Below are 18,576 nucleotides of genomic sequence, written 5' to 3'. Positions count from 1 at the left end.
GGTACCGCAGGGGTCTGTTTTGGGACCAGCGCTGTTCAATATCTTCATCAACGACTTAGATATTGGCATAGAAAGTACACTTATTAAGTTTGCAGATGATACCAAACTGGAAGGGATTGCAACTGCTTTGGAGGACAGGGTCATAATTCAAAATGATCTGGACAAATTGGAGAAATGGTCTGAGTTAAACAGGATGAAGTTTAACAAAGACAAATGCAAAGTGCTCCACCTAGGAAGGAAAAATCAGTTTCACACATACAGAATGGGAAAAGACTGTCTAGGAAGGAGTATGGCAGAAAGGGATCTAGGGGTTATAGTGGACCACAAGCTAAATATGAGTCAACAGTGTGATGCTGTTGCAAAAAAAGCAAACATGATTCTGGGATGTATTAACAGGTGTGTTGTGAGCAAGACACGAGAAGTGATTCTTCCGCTCTACTCTGCTCTGGTTAGGCCTCAGCTGGAGTATTGTGTCCAGTTCTGGGCACCACATTTTAAAAAAGATGTGGAGAAATTGGAAAGGGACCAGAGAAGAGCAACAAGAATGATTAAAGGTCTTGAGAACATGACCTATGAAGGAAGGCTGAAAGAATTGGGTTTGTTTAGTTTGGAAAAGAGAAGACTGAGAGGGGACATGATAGCAGTTTTCAGGTATTTAAAAGGGTGTCATAAGGAGGAGGGAGAAAACTTGTTCACCTTAGCCTCTAAGGATAGAACCAGAAGCAATGGGTTTAAACTGCAGCAAGGGAGGTCTAGGTTGGACATTAGGAAAAAGTTCCTAACTGTCAGGGTGGTTAAACACTGGAACAAATTGCCTAGGGAGGTTGTGGAATCTCCATCTCTGGAGATATTTAAGAGTAGGTTAGATAAATGTCTATCAGGGATGGTCTAGACAGTATTTGGTCCTGCCATGCAGGCAGGGGACTGGACTCGATGACCTCTCGAGTTCCCTTCCAGTCCTAGAATCTATGAATCTATGATCCCCTGTGCTACTGAAATGCAGCCACCTCGGGGCTGGAGGCCATCAGCTGGGTCATGCTGTATGGAAAGGAATGACATTTTGGAGGAAACTCAAACCTTCTGACAAGATCCCTGGGATGTTTAATGGCTGTGCAGAGCAGAAAGGACCACAGACTTACACTCTATCCGATGATGCCCGTGTTGCATGGTGTTTGTTGAGCAGGTGAGCTCCCCATCAAGAGATGTGTACCTACAAATTCTGAGATGGAAGCGTGTTCCCTGGGAATCCCCCTCAGGTAGCCGTGTCCCGCACCTCTCTCACCACAGCATCTGCAGCAGTATCCCAAGCCGTGAGTCAACACAGGTGTGTGCACCGTTCATAATATAGCTCTGTGTAATCCCAGTGGGATTCACTCAGCCTCTAGTGGATAAGCAAGCATCTGAGATAAGCTGGAGACAGACCTGACTGCATTTCTGTGCTATTTATCCTGCTTTAGGAGTAAACAGTAATTGAGGGACTTTCCCAAAGGGAGATGAGAACTCTTGGGCTCTGTGCTGAGTCAGAGAGGAATTGGCTGCTCTGCGCATTTGTGTGTATTTAAAATTTATAGTTGATTATTAAGAAAACTAGGCATAATGTCTAGCTCTTTATAGGGTCTGACACCCTGTAAATGCCCAGCATGGATTTGTAGATAGTAGACAGAGATATCTGGAGAAAGATGAGGGGAGACATGAACACTTTCTGCAGACACATGGGGCAATCATTATGATATCAGAGATGAGTAATTCTCATCAGTAACTGTCACAGAGTATGGGGGAGTCAGGGCCCTGCACCCCCCACTTCCTGCAATTCACCATATCACTCAGCCAGCCAGTAAAACAGAAGGTTTATTAGACAACAGGAACACAGTATAAAACAGAGCTTGTAGGTACATAAAACAGGACCCCTCAGTCAGGTCCATCTTGGGGGGTGGGGAGCCCAGACCCAGGTTCTAGGCCTTCCCTCATCTCCCCAGCCAGCTCCAACCTTGAAACTCCCTCCAGCCCCTCCTCTGGCCTTTATCTCTTTCCCAGGCCAGGAGGGCACCTGATCTCTTTGTTCTCCAACACGTTCAGTTGGCACCTTGCAGGGGAGGGGCCCAGGCCACCAATTGCCAGGAGACAGGGTGTCGGCCATTCTCTGTGCAGACAACATCACACAGGCCCTCTAGGGCTCTGCAACAATCACACCCCCTTATCCCACCACTTAGATACTTAAGAAATGCATAGGGGAAACTGAGGCACCCCACAGTATTCAGAGAAAAGATTAAGAACGTTCCCACTTTGTCACAGTAATTATCATTATACTTTGCAGCACCTTTCAGTGAAAGATCTTTAAAACACCTAGCAAAGAAAAGTCATTATGAACACATCCCTATTATACAGATAGGTAAACTGAAGCAAATGGATACATGACGTGGCCGGTCACAGAATCCTGCCATCCCTGCCATAACCACTGACTTTTGATCAGTAACTGAGTGCATGACAACAAAGAAATGCACTCATGATCTAGCAGGGCCTGTTCATTGGGTGTGTGTGATGGACTTCCCTGGGGTGGAACCTGGAACTGGGGTACCACTAAGCCCTGTGGCATACAAATCTGGGCCCCCTATCACACATGAGGCTGTGACAAGCTGTAAACATCTGCAGGTCTTGCACTTACACAGCCATACAAAGACAGGGACACACCCAGCTGCAGTTACATGAATGCTTTCGCTAGGCTCTCATGCAACAACAATAGAGAGTCTGAAGCCAGTTCCCCCAAGCTCCCAGCTGAGGACCCCAGAGCTGTATAGTCTTGCCCTGGTCAGAAGCCTGACCGGTGTAAGTTTATTGCCCAGTCTCCGTCTTCTGCAATGTGGAGATGACAATGCACCAGCCGCTGTTCCTGAGCAGATTTCCCTTGTGCATTTCAAACAACACACTGTTATAGGTAAAATAATAATAATAATAATAATAAATAATTAACTATGGAAAGATGGATTAAGTGATTATAAATAATAGAGGACACATCAAAGTTGGCTTCCTAAGAAATAAACAAAATTGCAATCTAAATTTAATACACTAGACAGGATTTGAATCAAGGATTGTCTCAGCCTGATGGTACAAACAGTCACAAAATCTTCCATACACAGGCTAGAAACCCCTTCAGCCTGGGACCAAAGCCCCAGTTCAGTCCTTTGTTCCAACGGTCTTTCCAGGTGTTGAGTTGTGGGGGAGTGAGGCCAAGTGATGATGTCCATTTTCCCTGTTATAATTTCTGTCATGTGGAGGGAATTTCATTGGCCAAAACAAAGCCCCCAGCACAGTTAGTGGATAAGGTCAGGCACAAGAGGGAGTCCAGAGTCCCATGAGCTGGTCACATGCCCTTGCATGCTTCAATGAGTCATAGCAGGGGCCATTACCCAGATCCTGACTAGAACATTCACAGGAAAGTCCATCAGGTGGGCACAAGCTTCTTCAAATGCTTATTGTGTTTCTTTCTGGGACAATACTTTGAATGTTTCATCCACAATGTGCTGCCTATATTGGATGTAAAGTACCTTGTGGGAATTACCAAAGGAGCAAAACATTTGAAATACAGATCCAAAGTCAATATATATAACTTCAGATACACAAATGGTACAAGCATACTGATGGGATTATCCTATTCAGCAAACCATAACTTTTCCACTGACACTTCACATGACATATTTTGGACAAGATTTGTTGCGGTGTATAACACAGGTGAACATGGGGGTGCCAGGGTGTTGCTTTGTGGTACATAGAATCATAGAATATCAGGGTTGGAAGAGACCTCAAGAGGTCATCTAGTCCAACCCCCTGCTCAAAGCAGGACCAATTCCCAGCTAAATCATCCCAGCCAGGGCTTTGTCAAGCCGGGCCTTAAAAACCTCCAAGGAAGGAGACTCCACCACCTCCCTAGGTAACGCATTCCAGTGCTTCACCACCTCCTAGTGAAATAATGTTTCCTAATATCCAACCTGGACCTGTGCACGTCCAGTTTTTCTAAATAGTCCCGAACCACTTCTTTCTCCACAGAGGGTTGGTCACCTTCTCCCCATATTGTGCTGCCCAGTGCAGCAGTCTGGGAGCTGACCTTGTGCGTGAAGACAGAGGCAAAAAAAGCATTGAGTACATTAGCTTTTTCCAATCCTCGGTCACTAGGTTGCCTCCCTCATTCAGTAAGGGGCCCACACTTTCCTTGACTTTCTTCTTCTTGCTAACATACCTGAAGAAACCCTTCTTGTTACTCTTAACATCTCTTGCTAGCTGCAACTCCAAGTGTGATTTGGCCTTCCTGATTTCACTCCTGAATGCCTGAGCAATAGTTTTATACTCCTCCCTGGTCATTTGTCCAGTCTTCCACTTCTTGTAAGCTTCTTTTTTGCGTTTAAGATCAGCAAGGATTTCACTGTTTAGCCAAGCTGGTCACCTGCCATATTTACTATTCTTTCTACACATCGGGATGATTTGTTCCTGCAACCGCAATAAAATACAGCATATAACAGCAATATATCTATAAAACGAAAGCTCTGTGAGATCTAATTTTTGTATTTTTACATAAAACATAAATCCATGTCCTGAAAAAGACTACATTCCTGTCTATACCACACACACACCACACAGAGCAAGCCAAAATATAGACAAATAGAAAATTTAAGTATGATTTAAATACTATCCTTCACAGGTGCAATGAGTGACTTTTTTAAAATGTCCCTCATATTCCTTCTTCAGCAAGTGTCACCTGAGCTTTCTTCTTGTCAGACCTTAGCTTCACACACATTACTGGATCAACGGACCTTTTGAAACCGAATCTTGGGAGCCATTCTTCCCATCAGTCACCATCTTCATCTTCATGGCAAATCCCAAAAGAAGGTAACCTCCTTTCAAACCAAGCACTATCTGGATCTATCTCTGGGAAGGTGCTGAAGGAGGTCTGGTTATATATTCGTGCAGTGATAACTGTCAATGGAGTGGCATTCCATGTAGTGCTCTTTCAGTGTAAAAGAGACCCATTTACAGCAAAAAGCTGAAATGTGTGTTGTGGAATGTTGGGGGGGGACCCTAAAAATGTGTTTACAATTAAAAGAAAAAAAAACAGGGATGTTTCAGACGTGTTTGAGAACAATAGAGCTGACTCACCCTGTTGAACTGAATGATTTTAACCACTCCCCACCGAATAGCAAGGGTGACTGTGATTACCCACTCTTGTTGCCATCAGGGGTAATCATATTAGTGACCAGTAATTAAATTTGATGGTTGTACACCCACAGTAGTGTAGGTGGGTGAGGATGGTGAGCTCTGATATGAAATGAAATAAAACCTCAGGAGTGTGCAGATGCTATTGGGAAGTTTAAATATAATCACAGGAGTTGGTGAAATTCTATGGGTCATTTCTTGCAATCCATGCTATGGGAAGGGTTCAGAAATCTCCACCATACTTTAGGCTGTAAAGACAATCAAACATTTAAAAGCTATAGGTATTTTTTAGACCTCTTTTCAGAGTCGTAGCCGTGTTAGTCTGTAGCAGCAAAAACAACGAGGAGTCCTTGTGGCACCTTAGAGACTAACGCATTTATTTGAGCATAAGCTTTCGTGGGCTAAAACCCACTTCATCAAATGCATGGAGTGGAAAATACAGGAGCAGGTATATATACACAGTACATGAAAAGATGGGAGTTGCCTTACCAAGTGGGGGGTCAGTGCTAACGAGACAATTCAATTAAAGTGGGCAAATAGTTTACAAGAAGCTACGAGTAATAGTAGGGGGAAATTAGTATGGGAAATTCATTTTTGTAATGACCCATCCACTCCCAGTCTTTATTCAGGCCTAATTTGACAGTGACCAGTTTTCAAATTAATTCCAGTTCTGCAGTTTCTCGTTGGAGTCTGTTTTTGAAGATTTTTTGTTGAAGAATTGCCACTTTTAAGTCTGTTACTGAGTGACCAGGTAGATTGAAGTGTTCTCCTACTGGTTTTTGAATTTTTTTGGACCTCTGGTAACAATTAAAGCAGATTTTGGAAATGGTCAGGTACCAGGGTTGTTCAGTTAAAGGGCATTTTATACATGACAGTGGATTGCAATTTTTTATCCGCAGGCTAATAAATAATATGGCTGCCTGCAGTTGTAGTGAGGTTAAAATGGGCATCAAGTATGATATGGGCCTTAACAAATACACAGCTGTAATGGCCATTAGCTGGTCATTCAGGAAATCTTGAATTTCTGAACATGCCAAGTCCCACTGCAATGTCTTCCCAGCACCTGTGATATTTAATACCATCTCTGTCAGCAACTTCTGGGTTATAGAACTAAGGGCAGAAATAACATGCAATTCACCCACTCCAGCCTGAACCTGCATTAGCTGTGCTCCAGAAATAAGACCAGTGGCTTTTTCCAATTGGCCTAATTTTTCCTCATGCTGTTGGCTTTTGTGAATATTCCAAATTGCAGCTGTGCTATTAGCCCTATCCCACAGGTGTCTAGTCAAATCTCTTTTCTTTTTGGGAGAAGCCCAAGCCTTTTGTTGTGCTAGCCGAATGGCAGGTCCTTTAGAGCAATTTGGATATGTAAAGGTAATTTGAAAACTGGATAAGGACAGCATGAACTTTATGGTTCCTAGTGTAGCATTGATTACGGTCCATCGGTGTCCAAACACATCTCTTCTTTGTGAAGTATTATACCACATCCGTTGGTTAAACACCTTTACAAAGGGCAAAGAGGCATTAATATCAATGATATAAATAGGGGTATATTGCAATATGGTACAGGCTAAATCAGAGGCTACTGATGGCTAAGATTTAGAAAAATATTACTTTCCCATCCCCACCCTAAGTTCGTTAAGAAGGAGAGGCTAAGGAATATTAAAAGTTTTATCTTCAAGTAGTTTTGCCTAGCTTCCACAAGCTATTCTTTGAGATTTCGTAGTCTTAGTTCACTTAGCCGTCTGGCAGTGAGACAGCAGGGGAGAGGTTACTAGCACAATCACCTTACTTGGTTAGACGCTTTATTATGTCCTTAGGTGGAGAGGTTGTTTTCTTAGCAAGATCCAAAGGCACAGTGGGTCTGTCAGCGGACAAAGGAGAGGTTACCGGCTTTTCACCTTGTCCTTCACTCCTGCTGTCCAGAAGGAACAACAACGCCAGAAGGACAGATAGACCGATCATCAATCAGAGAGCCATTACAGTGAGAAACATGGGCAGGGAGTCGATTCTCAGCATTTCACAGCAGTGTTGATAATTAACAGGACTTGAAAAGGGTCTTTCAGCATGGGGCCAGGGTGGTTCCTCGCTGATGGACCTCTATGTAGATCCAGTCTCCTGGTTTCAGCGAATGGCAGGGCTGCCGTATATAAAAAAAAACCAACACATTTCATTAGTGCCTGGCAATAATTAAGCAGTGTGTTATTTATTAAATAAATGTTCATCGGAGCCAGGGCCAGCAGGGCACTGTTCATAGTTGCATCGGGCGCCCTCGTAGAAATTTTATGAGGGCTGAGTCAGGTTTTCGATTGGGAGTGGCCTTCAAAGGGCATTTGGCCATCCTGGATCTGTGAAACTGCACATAACTCTTTTATAATCAGTCCAGATATGCCAGATGGTGATGTAAAACTTTTGCTTAAGGATTTTGTAACAGTTTTGGCATCTGCCTTTTTACAAGGAAATACATTATTGAAACTAACACATACTTACAATTACAACATTTAAACATTTGAATAAAATCAATCTGAATATTTACAAAAGGTCTCCAGAGTGGGGAATGTGCTGCCTGCCTAACTTTGACAGCTTTACCAACATTATGTTGCTGGCAGTAGTGCTGGGCCACAGAGGAAAAGTCTAATTTAACTGTAACAATCAATCCTGCCTTTGCTCATGCGTGCCGTCCGGTGATGCACGCGAGCAAATAGGGCCAGAGCACCTGAGGTGCAATCAGGCGGCCGTCCGGGGAGCGCCAAAGGTGATCAGGGTGTAAGGTGTACCCAGCAACACTTCAAGAACAATTTGCGAAAAGGAAAACACAATCCACTTTCAAGTATCAGAGGGGTAGCCGTGTTAGTCTGAATCTGTAAAAAGCAACAGAGGGTCCTGTGGCACCTTTAAGACTAACTTAAAGGTTAGTCTTAAAGGTGCCACAGGACCCTCTGTTGCTTTTTTACAATCCACTTTGGCTCCCCTTTGGCAAAGTGACCGTTGATTACACAGAGCCACCTTAAGGCTTAGTGCGGGGCGCTGATTACAGGTTTTATTTGCTATTTGTTACCAAAACAGATTTAAAATCTTTTTCCATTCTCCTGGCTTTGACTGCCTTGCTGCAGCCACAACTTTGGTTTTTTTATTAAAAAAATCAATTTAAATCTTATAAAGCATTAAGTCACTTAAAGGATTAAATGCTAAATATCAAAATTAAATAATACTAGTTTTGTTTGATTGGTAAACAAATTTCTTGGTTTTATAACCCCAAAACAACATCAATTTATTTTAACTTATAAAACAAAGATCATACACACCAGGATTGTTCTTTAACAAATTTAACTAATTTTTTTCATAGTCAAATGATTTGACTTAAATAACCTCTTGCCTGGATTATTTACAGACATTCCGAAATGAATGGCTGCAAGGAAACCAAGAATTTTTCTTTTATAAACACTTTCTTTTAACAAAAAGAACAGGAGTACTTGTGGCACCTTAGAGACTAACAAATTTATTAGAGCATAAGCTTTCGTGGACTACAGCCCACTTCTTCGGATGCATATAGAATGGAACATATATTGAGGAGATATATATACACACATACAGAGAGCATAAACAGGTGGGAGTTGTCTTACCAACTCTGAGAGGCCAATTAATTAAGAGAAAAAAAACTTTTGAAGTGATAATCAAGCTAGCCCAGTACAGACAGTGTGATAAGAAGTGTGAGAATACTTACAATGGGAAAGATAGTAAAAACAGCCACATTAACAGCACAGTAAAATGGAGTACTTACACTCACTGACCATAGCAATAATGACTCCTTGCTGAATGCAGGAGATAACAGGTTGGATTTTTCCTTGGCCTGTTTTGATAGAGGGTACTGCTACAGTGTGGGAAGGGGTCTTGCTGGGTTTAGGCAAATCTTAATGGCTTGGGCAGACCCAATGCACCCAACCTGGTTGGCATGATCGGTTCACAAGGCCCACAGGGAAGGAGAGACCTTAACGAGCAGTTCCTGTTGCAATGAGGAAGGATGGGGTCGGTCTTCTCCTATAAACTGCCAGGACCTCATTGTGAGTGGGACCAGGCACATCCAGATACACACCATCTGGTTTACAGCAAGCATTGGCCTGCTAAACCCACGGTTGTGAGTTCAATCCTTGAGGGGGCCACTTAGGGATCTGGGGCAAAAATCAGTACTTGGTCCTGCTAGTGAAGGCAGGGGGCTGGACTCAATGACCTTTCAGGGTTCCTTCCAGTTCTAGGAGAAAGGTATATCTCCATATATTATTATAATTATACAATTTAATTTACACAGCAAGTCTTTTCCCAAAAGGTTAACTGGTGAACAAGGACTGAGGAGGAAAACGTGATAGATAGAGGACCGACAGAAAAGGTCAGAGGTGAAGAGACAGGATGGGGCACAAGAACGTTGCCCACTCCTACCCCTTGTGGAATGGCCAGGGTGATAGGGACATTCCCTTTTCCAATGGCCCATCTTTTTACAATGGTGACACGCGCCATCACTGGGTCCCTGGGGAGGTGAATGTTGGGGACCTTGGTTTGGCCTTTCCCCTCTCCCCCACAACGGGTGGCTACTGTGGGGTCCCTGCATGTCCTGGAGCTAGAGGGTTTCAATGTGGTGGTGATAGTGTTGGGTTTTATTTAAATTCTTATTTTTAATTTGTTTATAGGTGCTAATTTTGGCCCAAATTGCTTTCTTTGGGCAGACTGTGAGAACTGCTTTCCACTGCCTGTTTCTAATCCTATTTATTGTGTCCTGGTCATGGCCTGGGTCCTCCATGGGCCACCGGGCTGCCTGATAAAGGCAATTTAATGTTTTCCTGGGCACGACTCCCTCCAGGAGTTGGTTTAAGTCTGCCCAGGTAGGGTTGTATCAGTGCATGACAGGTTTTAATTCTCCTTGGAATTTAACAGGGTCTTCTTTTATTTTTGGAAAAAAATTAATTAAATTATACAATTCCGTGGGAGACCAAGGTGCATGCACAGACACCAAGGTCTGCTGACCCGAAGTGCCAATGCCCGGGAATTGGCATAAGGGGATTGTTTCCTCAGTACGGGGAGACACTGTCTGAGGGGTGAACGTAAGGGTCTTTTGTTGCCTAATATTTCTTGCCGGCTTAGTTGAATTTAAATCTTTTGCCAATTCCCTTTTTATCTTTTTCAATTGTGTGGTAAGTTTCTCCTGGGAGTCCTTGAGACTCCTCATTTGAGATTCACTGCGCCAATTTTCTGTTTTTTTCATACCAATTAAAATATACATCAAACTGACCTTGTCCGACTTAGTTGGCAAGACGCGCGCCTCTGAGGTGCACAATCCTATCAAGGTCAAAGCTTCCCTCCAAGGGAAACTGCAATTTTGGATCATCCCTGGTATACCAATTTCATTTGTTTAGAAACATACAAATAGAAGGGCTGTAATTGGTATCCATATAAAACGTGGGTGTACCTTTTGGTGGGATGGTGACTCCTTTTGACTCACTAGCACCCATATTATATAGACAGTTTATACACAAACAGACACAGACAGACAAACACAAAACAGACCAGAACCAGGTGTGCCCTTTTGGCGAGACGGTGATCCCACACCGACCCCCTTTTCTACAGCTTTCCCGGCGAGTCGAGGATTATCTTAGATCCTCCAGCCCCCAGTATCCTGACTTTCCTGATGGAGTGGCACTCCCGTTGAGCCCACCGCCCCAGGACCCGACACTTTCACACAGGTCTTTCACACAAGAAAGACTTGTTTAGGTGCATCCATGACTGCCTACACCCCCGTCCAGCAAAGAGCGTCAGCTAGTCTCAGAGAGAGCAGCGCCGCTTACTCTATAGCTTTCGGTGAGGCATTTGGACTCGTCAGTGGGTCTTCAGACCGCCTTTTACTGGCAAAGGCGGGGAACCTGAGGGAAAGAGGGTGAGGAAATCAGACCGTTCACAGACAATAAAGGACAGGGTCACACAATCCTAGACCAAGACAGGCACCTTGCCAGTCATGCCATGCTGAGGAAGCCTTATCCTGGTCAGGGTCTTTTACCGACCCACTAAGGCGGGGTCGCAGGGCTTGCATTCAAGGCACCTCTGGTCATGAGCCCCCAGGACTTTGCAGAGGACTCGGGGCGTCTTCTTGCGACCCTCACTCACGCCGGTCTACCAACCTTAACTTTCACACTGGCCCACAGAAACAGAGGTCTATCCACGACCTACCTAGCCACACCCAGTGGCTCTTCACGGGGAACCAGAACCAGAGACAGAAGGGCGTCAGGTGTGTCTGGCAGTAAAAGGTTCAGATCCAGTATGCAACTCACCCAACCCTGGGCCTCCACCAGAAAACCACGATAGAGAATTCAAAAGGTCTCTTACCTTTCAGATGGGCCCTGGGTCTGGTGCAAGACTGCTCATGGTCCTCCAGTCTGGGAAAGTCTTCTGTGGATCCCAGACGAGCCCCCAAATTGTTGTAGAAAACCGACCACACGATTGATTTTGATCAGACAGCCTGAGGCTCCTTTATTGATTAATCAAACATGCATGCATGGGGGAGTCAGCCAAGGCAGCCGAAAATTACATATACTTCCTTAAAATTTTAAATCCATATAAGGGATGAAGCAAAGCAAGCTTTTTCCTATTTTTCTTAGTCTTTTACCTCCCCCCTTCCCTCCTTCCTCCAGGCCACACGTACAGTTCACCTGACCATACATACAGTTCACTTGACCAAAGTTTAGCCAAAGTTTAGGCCTTAGGCCATTTTCCTCCACAAGACCCAGGCCTTGCAAAAGCGGTGGCTAAAATAATTCCTCCACTTTAGACAGTACAAAAGATGCCGAGATCCCGGTAAACACAATACAAGACTTGCATGCCATTCCCTGCCACAGTGACCTCACCACCCTGGAGCATTCTTTGGGATTAGGTCAGAACACTCTAGGGTGTCCAGGATCCACATCTCCAGCTCATGGATTCTCCTCCTGCAGGAGTTTGTCTCTCTGCTACAGCCAGAGCCCTGCAACCAAAGAGTCTCCTCTGCCACCCTTGTTCCTTTGTCCTGCCCTAGCTTCTTCTGACTTGTCCACTCTGTGTTTAAAGGGCTGGACCAACACCTCTTTGCTCTGTTCCCTCTATTGGGGAAGTTCCACTTCTTCCACGCCAACCCCTCTGCAGAGAAGTTGGATAAACCTGGTTTTATCTAGAATGCAGTTACTCCCTTCTTCTGTGTGGGTGAGATCTCATTAGGGACTGATCAGGGTCATCCAGAATGGAACTGGAGACCTCAGTCTTAGGGGTTCGAGTTTCTGCTGATGAATCTTAAGTACATTTGAGATGGCAAGTGGCAGTGGGACACTGGCCTGCAGAGGGCGCTCCAACGGCTGGTGAGCTAATTCCCATGTATGACCAGCAGGAGGCACCACAGGGGTGAGTCCACACCCTTACAGTGAGTATTTGGTAAGATCTGAAATATTTATTCACCTGGGAGGCAAAGTATGTGATACTTTGCAATTGGTAGAACTTGTTATATGGTGAACAAGGTTGTCAGTAATCCTCATCATATTTTACTTGGCTGTCTGAGAGGAAGCCCAAGACTAGGTTACTTTAAGGGATCTGGCAGTATCTGGTTACTGCAGGTCTTAGGAAGTTGTTACCTCATTAACCAGGGCTGCCTCCTACCCACAGGCAGGCTCTTTGTCGTGCTGCAGCAGCTCCTTTCCAAGCCCTGGAGCAGAGGGAGCCCAGATGGTGTAGGGTGGGAGGTGGAGATTGTGTTGTGATGTGCCCAGGGGTGAAGCCTGGAAGCTGTTGAAAATGCTGTACCCCGTAACTATTCAACTGGATTGGCCTCTCCCCTGCTCTGCTGGTGACACACAGCCAGACCCTCTAGACCCTGTTATCACCCAGCATGGCAGCAGGAGGTGCCACCACCCAACTGGGTTACCTGAGTGCTTTCCTAAGCCACTCATGAACCAACAGTGGAGGCCCCAGCCAATTTCCCAGCTCCACAGCCTTTCAACCCTACAGGAGTATAAACCCAGAATTATACCGTCTTGCCCTGCACAGGGATATGGAAAGATGCAAACTCATTAAACAATCTGCTCCACCCTCTATGTGGGGAAGATGTGAACCAGCATTTGCTAACAGAGCTAGGATTCCAAACGCTTCACTGAAAAGCACACTGGTTAAGATAACACATAAAACAGGGTTATTAACTACGGTAGGATGGATTTTAAGAGGTTATAAGTGATAAGAAACAGATCAAATCAGGTTACCTAGGAAATCACACAAAGTCACAATCTAAGACTGTAAGGGTGTGGACTCACCCCTGCGGCACCTCCTGCTGGTCGTCCATGGGAATTAGCTCGCCAGCCATTGGAGCGCCCTCTGCAGGCCAGTGTCCCACTGCCACTTGCCTCCCAGACCCGGTGCCCAGTTATCTGGGGCGCTGCCCCTTGACAGTAACCCCTCAGTCTTAGGGTCTCCCCTCCCTGGGGAACCCCCAACCCTCTGTCCCCACCTTGCCTCGATATAAGGCTACTGCCAGTCATCGTCTAGCCCCACACCAAGGGGCAGACTGCAGTATCAGCCACTCATCACAGCCAAGGTTGGGTTTGGACCTGCTGCCTTGGCCTACTCCTGAGCTGCCCTCTGCAACCCCCAGTACCTGTTGGCCTTATGCTAGGCTGCAGCCTGGGGCTTTCCAGGGTGGAGCTCCCCAGCTCCTCTGCCTTTCCCCAGCCCTGCTCCACTACAGGTACCCTGTCTAGCTCTCCTGCAGCCAGGCCCTTCTCTCTCTGAATGCAGAGAGAGAGACTGTCTGCGCCTGGCTTCCTGCTCCTTTATAGGGCCAGCTGAGGCCTGAGTAGGGCGTGGCCCAGCTGCGGCTGTTTCCCCAATCAGCTTCGTAACTTTTTCCCTGCTCCAGCCCTCTCCCAGGTCTGTCTTTAAACCCCTCTGGGGAGGAGTGAGTGACCACCCCGCTACACCCCCCATCCCCCCAGGGGATAGAGGGGCTTCTTGGCCTGGACCAGTTGCCCATGTGCCTCCAGCGCCACTCGCTTCTTTTCAGATTCCTCCAACTGCTGACGCAGATGTGTCTCCTCTTCCACGATGGACACATATGCCTTAGCGAAGTCCACAGCGCTTGCGGAGGGCCCACTCCGCAGCCTCCAGCCGTGCATGCAGGCCAGACTCCCCCAGGCCCTCTTCCCTGAGGGTCTGGGTGCCTACAGCGACCTGCGCCACTACAGACCGGGTCCCAACCACTTGCTGGGACCACTCCTTCGTAGTCTCTCTCTCCATAATGGGCATGGCGACGGTCTGGATCCCAGCCTCTTTCGGGGTCCCCTCCAACCTAAGCACCACCTCTGCCACGTTTGGTCTCACCAGGCCTACAGGCACCTCTGCCAGTTGGCCCTCAGTCCCTCTGAGGGGGCAGTGCCTCTTTATATGGCCCAGTCCCCGGCAGCCCCAGCAGGTTTCCTGCCTTGGGACTTCTCTGGTTGATCCTTCTCAGGGCCTGCCCCCTTTGGGCTGCCCTGGGCCGGGCTCCTCTGGGCAGGGCACTCCCTCCATAGGTGCCCCCACCATCGACAGGCCCAACACCTCCTTTGCCTCCTGCCTTCCCTCGCCAGGTGGCCTCTCATTGGGGCTTGCCCCTTCCCCCGTCCTGGGTGAGGCTGCCTGCCCCCATCCCAGTAGGGACAAGTCACCCTCACATGTTCGGTTACTCCGCAGGCGTAGCAAGCCCTGCACCCTGTCTCCGGCCTCCTGGCCTTGGCGCTCCACTGCCTATGCCCTCCACATCTTCTTTGGAACTCCTGGTGAAGGAGTTGTGCCTTACCGCTGCTCCCTTACCAGCTGGGCCATTTGTCCATGGAGGGCCTCCTGTGCCTCCCGTAATCCCTCCTGGGTTTCCTGGATTCCCTGTAGGATGTCAGCTCCCTTCCTCGGGGATGCTGACACTGGGGCCCACCCAGGGACAACACCTGGGGTCTCCCCATAGTATACCCCAGTGTACCCGGGATCCATCATCCCCTGTGTCTCTCCACCATCTCTGGGCAATAGTCCAACAGTCCTTGCCCTGGCCCCTTGTGTCAGGGGCGGACCGCTTGTGCCCACATTCTCCACCATATGTAAGGGTGTGGACTCACCCCTGCGGTGCCTCCTGATGATCATCCACAGGAATTAGCTCGCCAGCCATCGGCACGCCCACTGCAGGCCAGTGTCCCACTGCCACTTGGCCCCCATGTCCCTCCCGGACTTGGTGACCTGTTACCTGGGGCGCTGCCCCCTGGCAATAACCCCTCAGTCTTAGGGTCTCCCCTCCCCGGGGAACCCCCACCCACTATCCCCACCTTGCCTGAGTATAAGGCTAGTGCCAGTCATCGTCTAGCCCCATGCCCTGGGGCAGACTGCAGTATCAGCCTACTCATCACTGGCAAGGTTGGGTTTGGACCTGCTGCCTTAGCCTACCCCTGGGCTGCCCTCTGCAAGTCCCAGTACTGTTGGTCTTATACTAGGCCGCAGCCTGGGGCTTTCCAGGCTGGAGCTCCCTGGCTCCTCTGCCTTTCCCCAGCCCTGCTCCACTCAGGTACCCTGTCTTTACCTCCCTGCAGCCAGGCCCTTCACTCTCTGAATGCAGAGCGAGAGATTGTCTGCTCCTGGCTTCCCTGCCTTCACAGGGCCATCTGAGGCCTGATTAGGGTGTGACCCAGCTGCAGCTGCTTCCCCAATCAGCCTCGTAACTTTTCCCCTGCTCCAGCCCTCTCCCAGGTCTGTCTTTAAACCCCTCTGGGCAGGAGCGGGTGACCACCCCGCTACAAAGACTTATATAACCTAAATAGAATTTGAATCAGTAACATATCACACCCTGACTGATGATACAAGCAGGCTTACAGATTCTTGAGGCACATGCTGCATCTGCTTTGCAGCTTGGATTTCCCTCTCCCCTTCCAAGTCCTTTGTCTTCCAGAGGTTCTTACGGGTGTTGAGTTGTGTGGGAGAGAAGACAAGAGATGGTTTCACTCTGCACCTTTTATAGTCTTTTCCCTGCTTGCTGGAAAGTTTATGCATGTGATGTGAGGGGTCCAACCCTCGCTGGCTAAACACTGTCCATTGTCTCCATGCTCCTTTATACAGAGTCCCTTATACAGAGTTAGTGGATTCGTCCCTGGATGGTTTTGACAACAGCAGTTAACACTATCTGGCTACTCTACTCTTGTACCTGAAAGGCTGGTTGTGGGTGTTTCCAGCCTCACACCATATTTTAGTAACTTACATATAGCAAGATTCCATAACTTCACATACAATGAAAACACATATAATCCAATGAGTTATTCATATTTAGGAGATCAAGACTTTGAGCATGATACTTCACAAAACATACAATTATTACATCACCATGGTAAATGACAGATGCTTTGAGGTGCAGAGATGATCTGATGAGTAACAAGGGGAGGGGAGGAGAGGAGCAAGTGACAGGGATGGGGACTGGAGGGGAAGAGGCAAAGCTGGGGAGGGGCCTTGGAGGAAGAGGTGGGGAAGGGTGGTGGGGCTTCAGGCATCCAGTTACCAGCAATTAGAAAAGTGGCAAACCTATCAGTTGTACACAGATGGAGTCCCCAGTTTGTCACGCTGACAGAATAGAGTAGGAAAGGATTTAATCTCTTTTTGATTGTCCAGCAGCAAGTGATTCAGGGAAGAGGGCCCAGCACAATTTCACCAGCCAACTTTGCACAGAGCTTGGTGTGAGAGCCAGAGCATAAGGAGAAAATTTATGTCCCTTTATGAGAAAAGAGCCCAAGCAGCCTGTTCCGTATCTGTTTGGTCCTCACCCCATAGATGATGGGGTTTAGCATGGGGGGCACCAGGAGGTACACGTTGGCTGTGAGAACATGGAAATGCAGGGCTACATTCTGGACAAACCGGTACATGAGGGAGGAGAAAAGACCTGGGATGTAAAAGGCTGAGATGGCACATAGGTGGGAGATGCAAGTCCCAAAAGTCTTAAGCCTGGCATCCTTTGTGGGGAGCCTGAAGATGGCCCTGAGGATCTGTGTATATGACACTGTGATAAAAAAGACATCAAGACCAAGCACACAGAATACCACAAAGAGGCCATAGTAATTACTGATGCGGGTGTCGGCGCAGGCCAGCTTCACCACAGCCATGTGCTCACAGTGCGTGTGGGAGATGATGTTGGTCCTGCAATAAGGCCAACGCCTTGCCAGGAGAATGTAGGGCAGTATGAGCATCCCACCACGCAGTACCACGGTCAGGCCAATCATGGCAACTACAGGGTTTGTCAGGATGCTGGAATGTCTCAGGGGGTTGCAGATGGCCACGTAGCGATCAAAAGCCATAGCCACGAAGATCCCAGACTCCATCATGAAGAAGCAGTGAATGAAGTACATCTGGGTGAGACAGGAACTGAAATTGATCTCCCGGGAATTGAACCAGAAAATGCTCAGTGTTTTGGGCAGGATGGATGTAGGCAGGACCAGATCAGTGACAGCCAGCATGCAGAGGAAATAGTACATGGGCCCATGGAGGCTCAGCTCCCTCTTCACGATTATCAGGATGGTGAAGTTCCCCAAGATGGCTATGGTGTACATTGTGCAGAAGGGGATGGAGATCCAGACGTGAGCTGCCTCCAGGCCAGGAGTGCCCAGCAGGATGAAGGTGGAGGGGTTGGTGAAATCAGTTGTGTTGGAATCTGACATGGAGTACAGGAGAAGGAATCCAACTTAAAGGCTGAACAGTATCTCCTGCATATACCGTATGTTCCCCTGACTTCCTGTACATGCCCAGTGTCTAGGGTGATGGCCACAGTTCAAATGCCTGGATGGAGAGACAATGTTAATGTGAGACACTACATGCACTACTGGAAGATGTTATCTTGGGTGAAGCAGACTGGTTGGTCTTCACACGCTCAAAAATGACATTTTCATTATTCAGAGAAATTAATAATGAACAACTGACCCTACTAATACCAATTACATATTTGAAGGTGCTCTGTGCTTCAATTATTCCTACCCATTGTCATGTGGGAAACCTTCATAGGCATCAGCAGGAAACACCAGTGTGGATACTGGTTATCCAGAACTGTTTCTTAATGCAATGAACGTCCAGCTAGAGTGTCCATGCTGTAGGGAGCTTCCCATTCACCTAGTTGCTCAAAATCTGACAGTGGACAAAAGTCTTTGCCAAGACATGTGCCGGGGAAATATCCCAACTAGGATATACCTGAGGGATAAGACCTGGGTGTCATTGATAGAAGCTCCATGGTTGTCAGCAGTGGCCAGAACAAAGACAGTATTCATATGCCTCAGAAATGGGATGGAGCATAACCTGCTCAGGATATGCACTCAGGTTTGGTCACCC

General features: G+C 47.2%; 1 pseudogene; it reads right to left on the bottom strand.

Annotated features, from left to right (window-relative positions):
• Positions 1-16,967: 16,967 nt before the first annotated feature.
• LOC101944808 (olfactory receptor 52K2-like) lies at positions 16,968-17,966 on the bottom strand (annotated as a pseudogene).
• Positions 17,967-18,576: the final 610 nt, after the last annotated feature.

Source organism: Chrysemys picta, chromosome 1, assembly GCF_011386835.1.
Source record: "Chrysemys picta bellii isolate R12L10 chromosome 1, ASM1138683v2, whole genome shotgun sequence".
Classification (NCBI taxonomy): Eukaryota; Metazoa; Chordata; order Testudines; family Emydidae; genus Chrysemys; species Chrysemys picta.
Note: the sequence above shows the minus strand (reverse complement) of the source record. Positions and strands in the feature narration are given on the sequence as shown.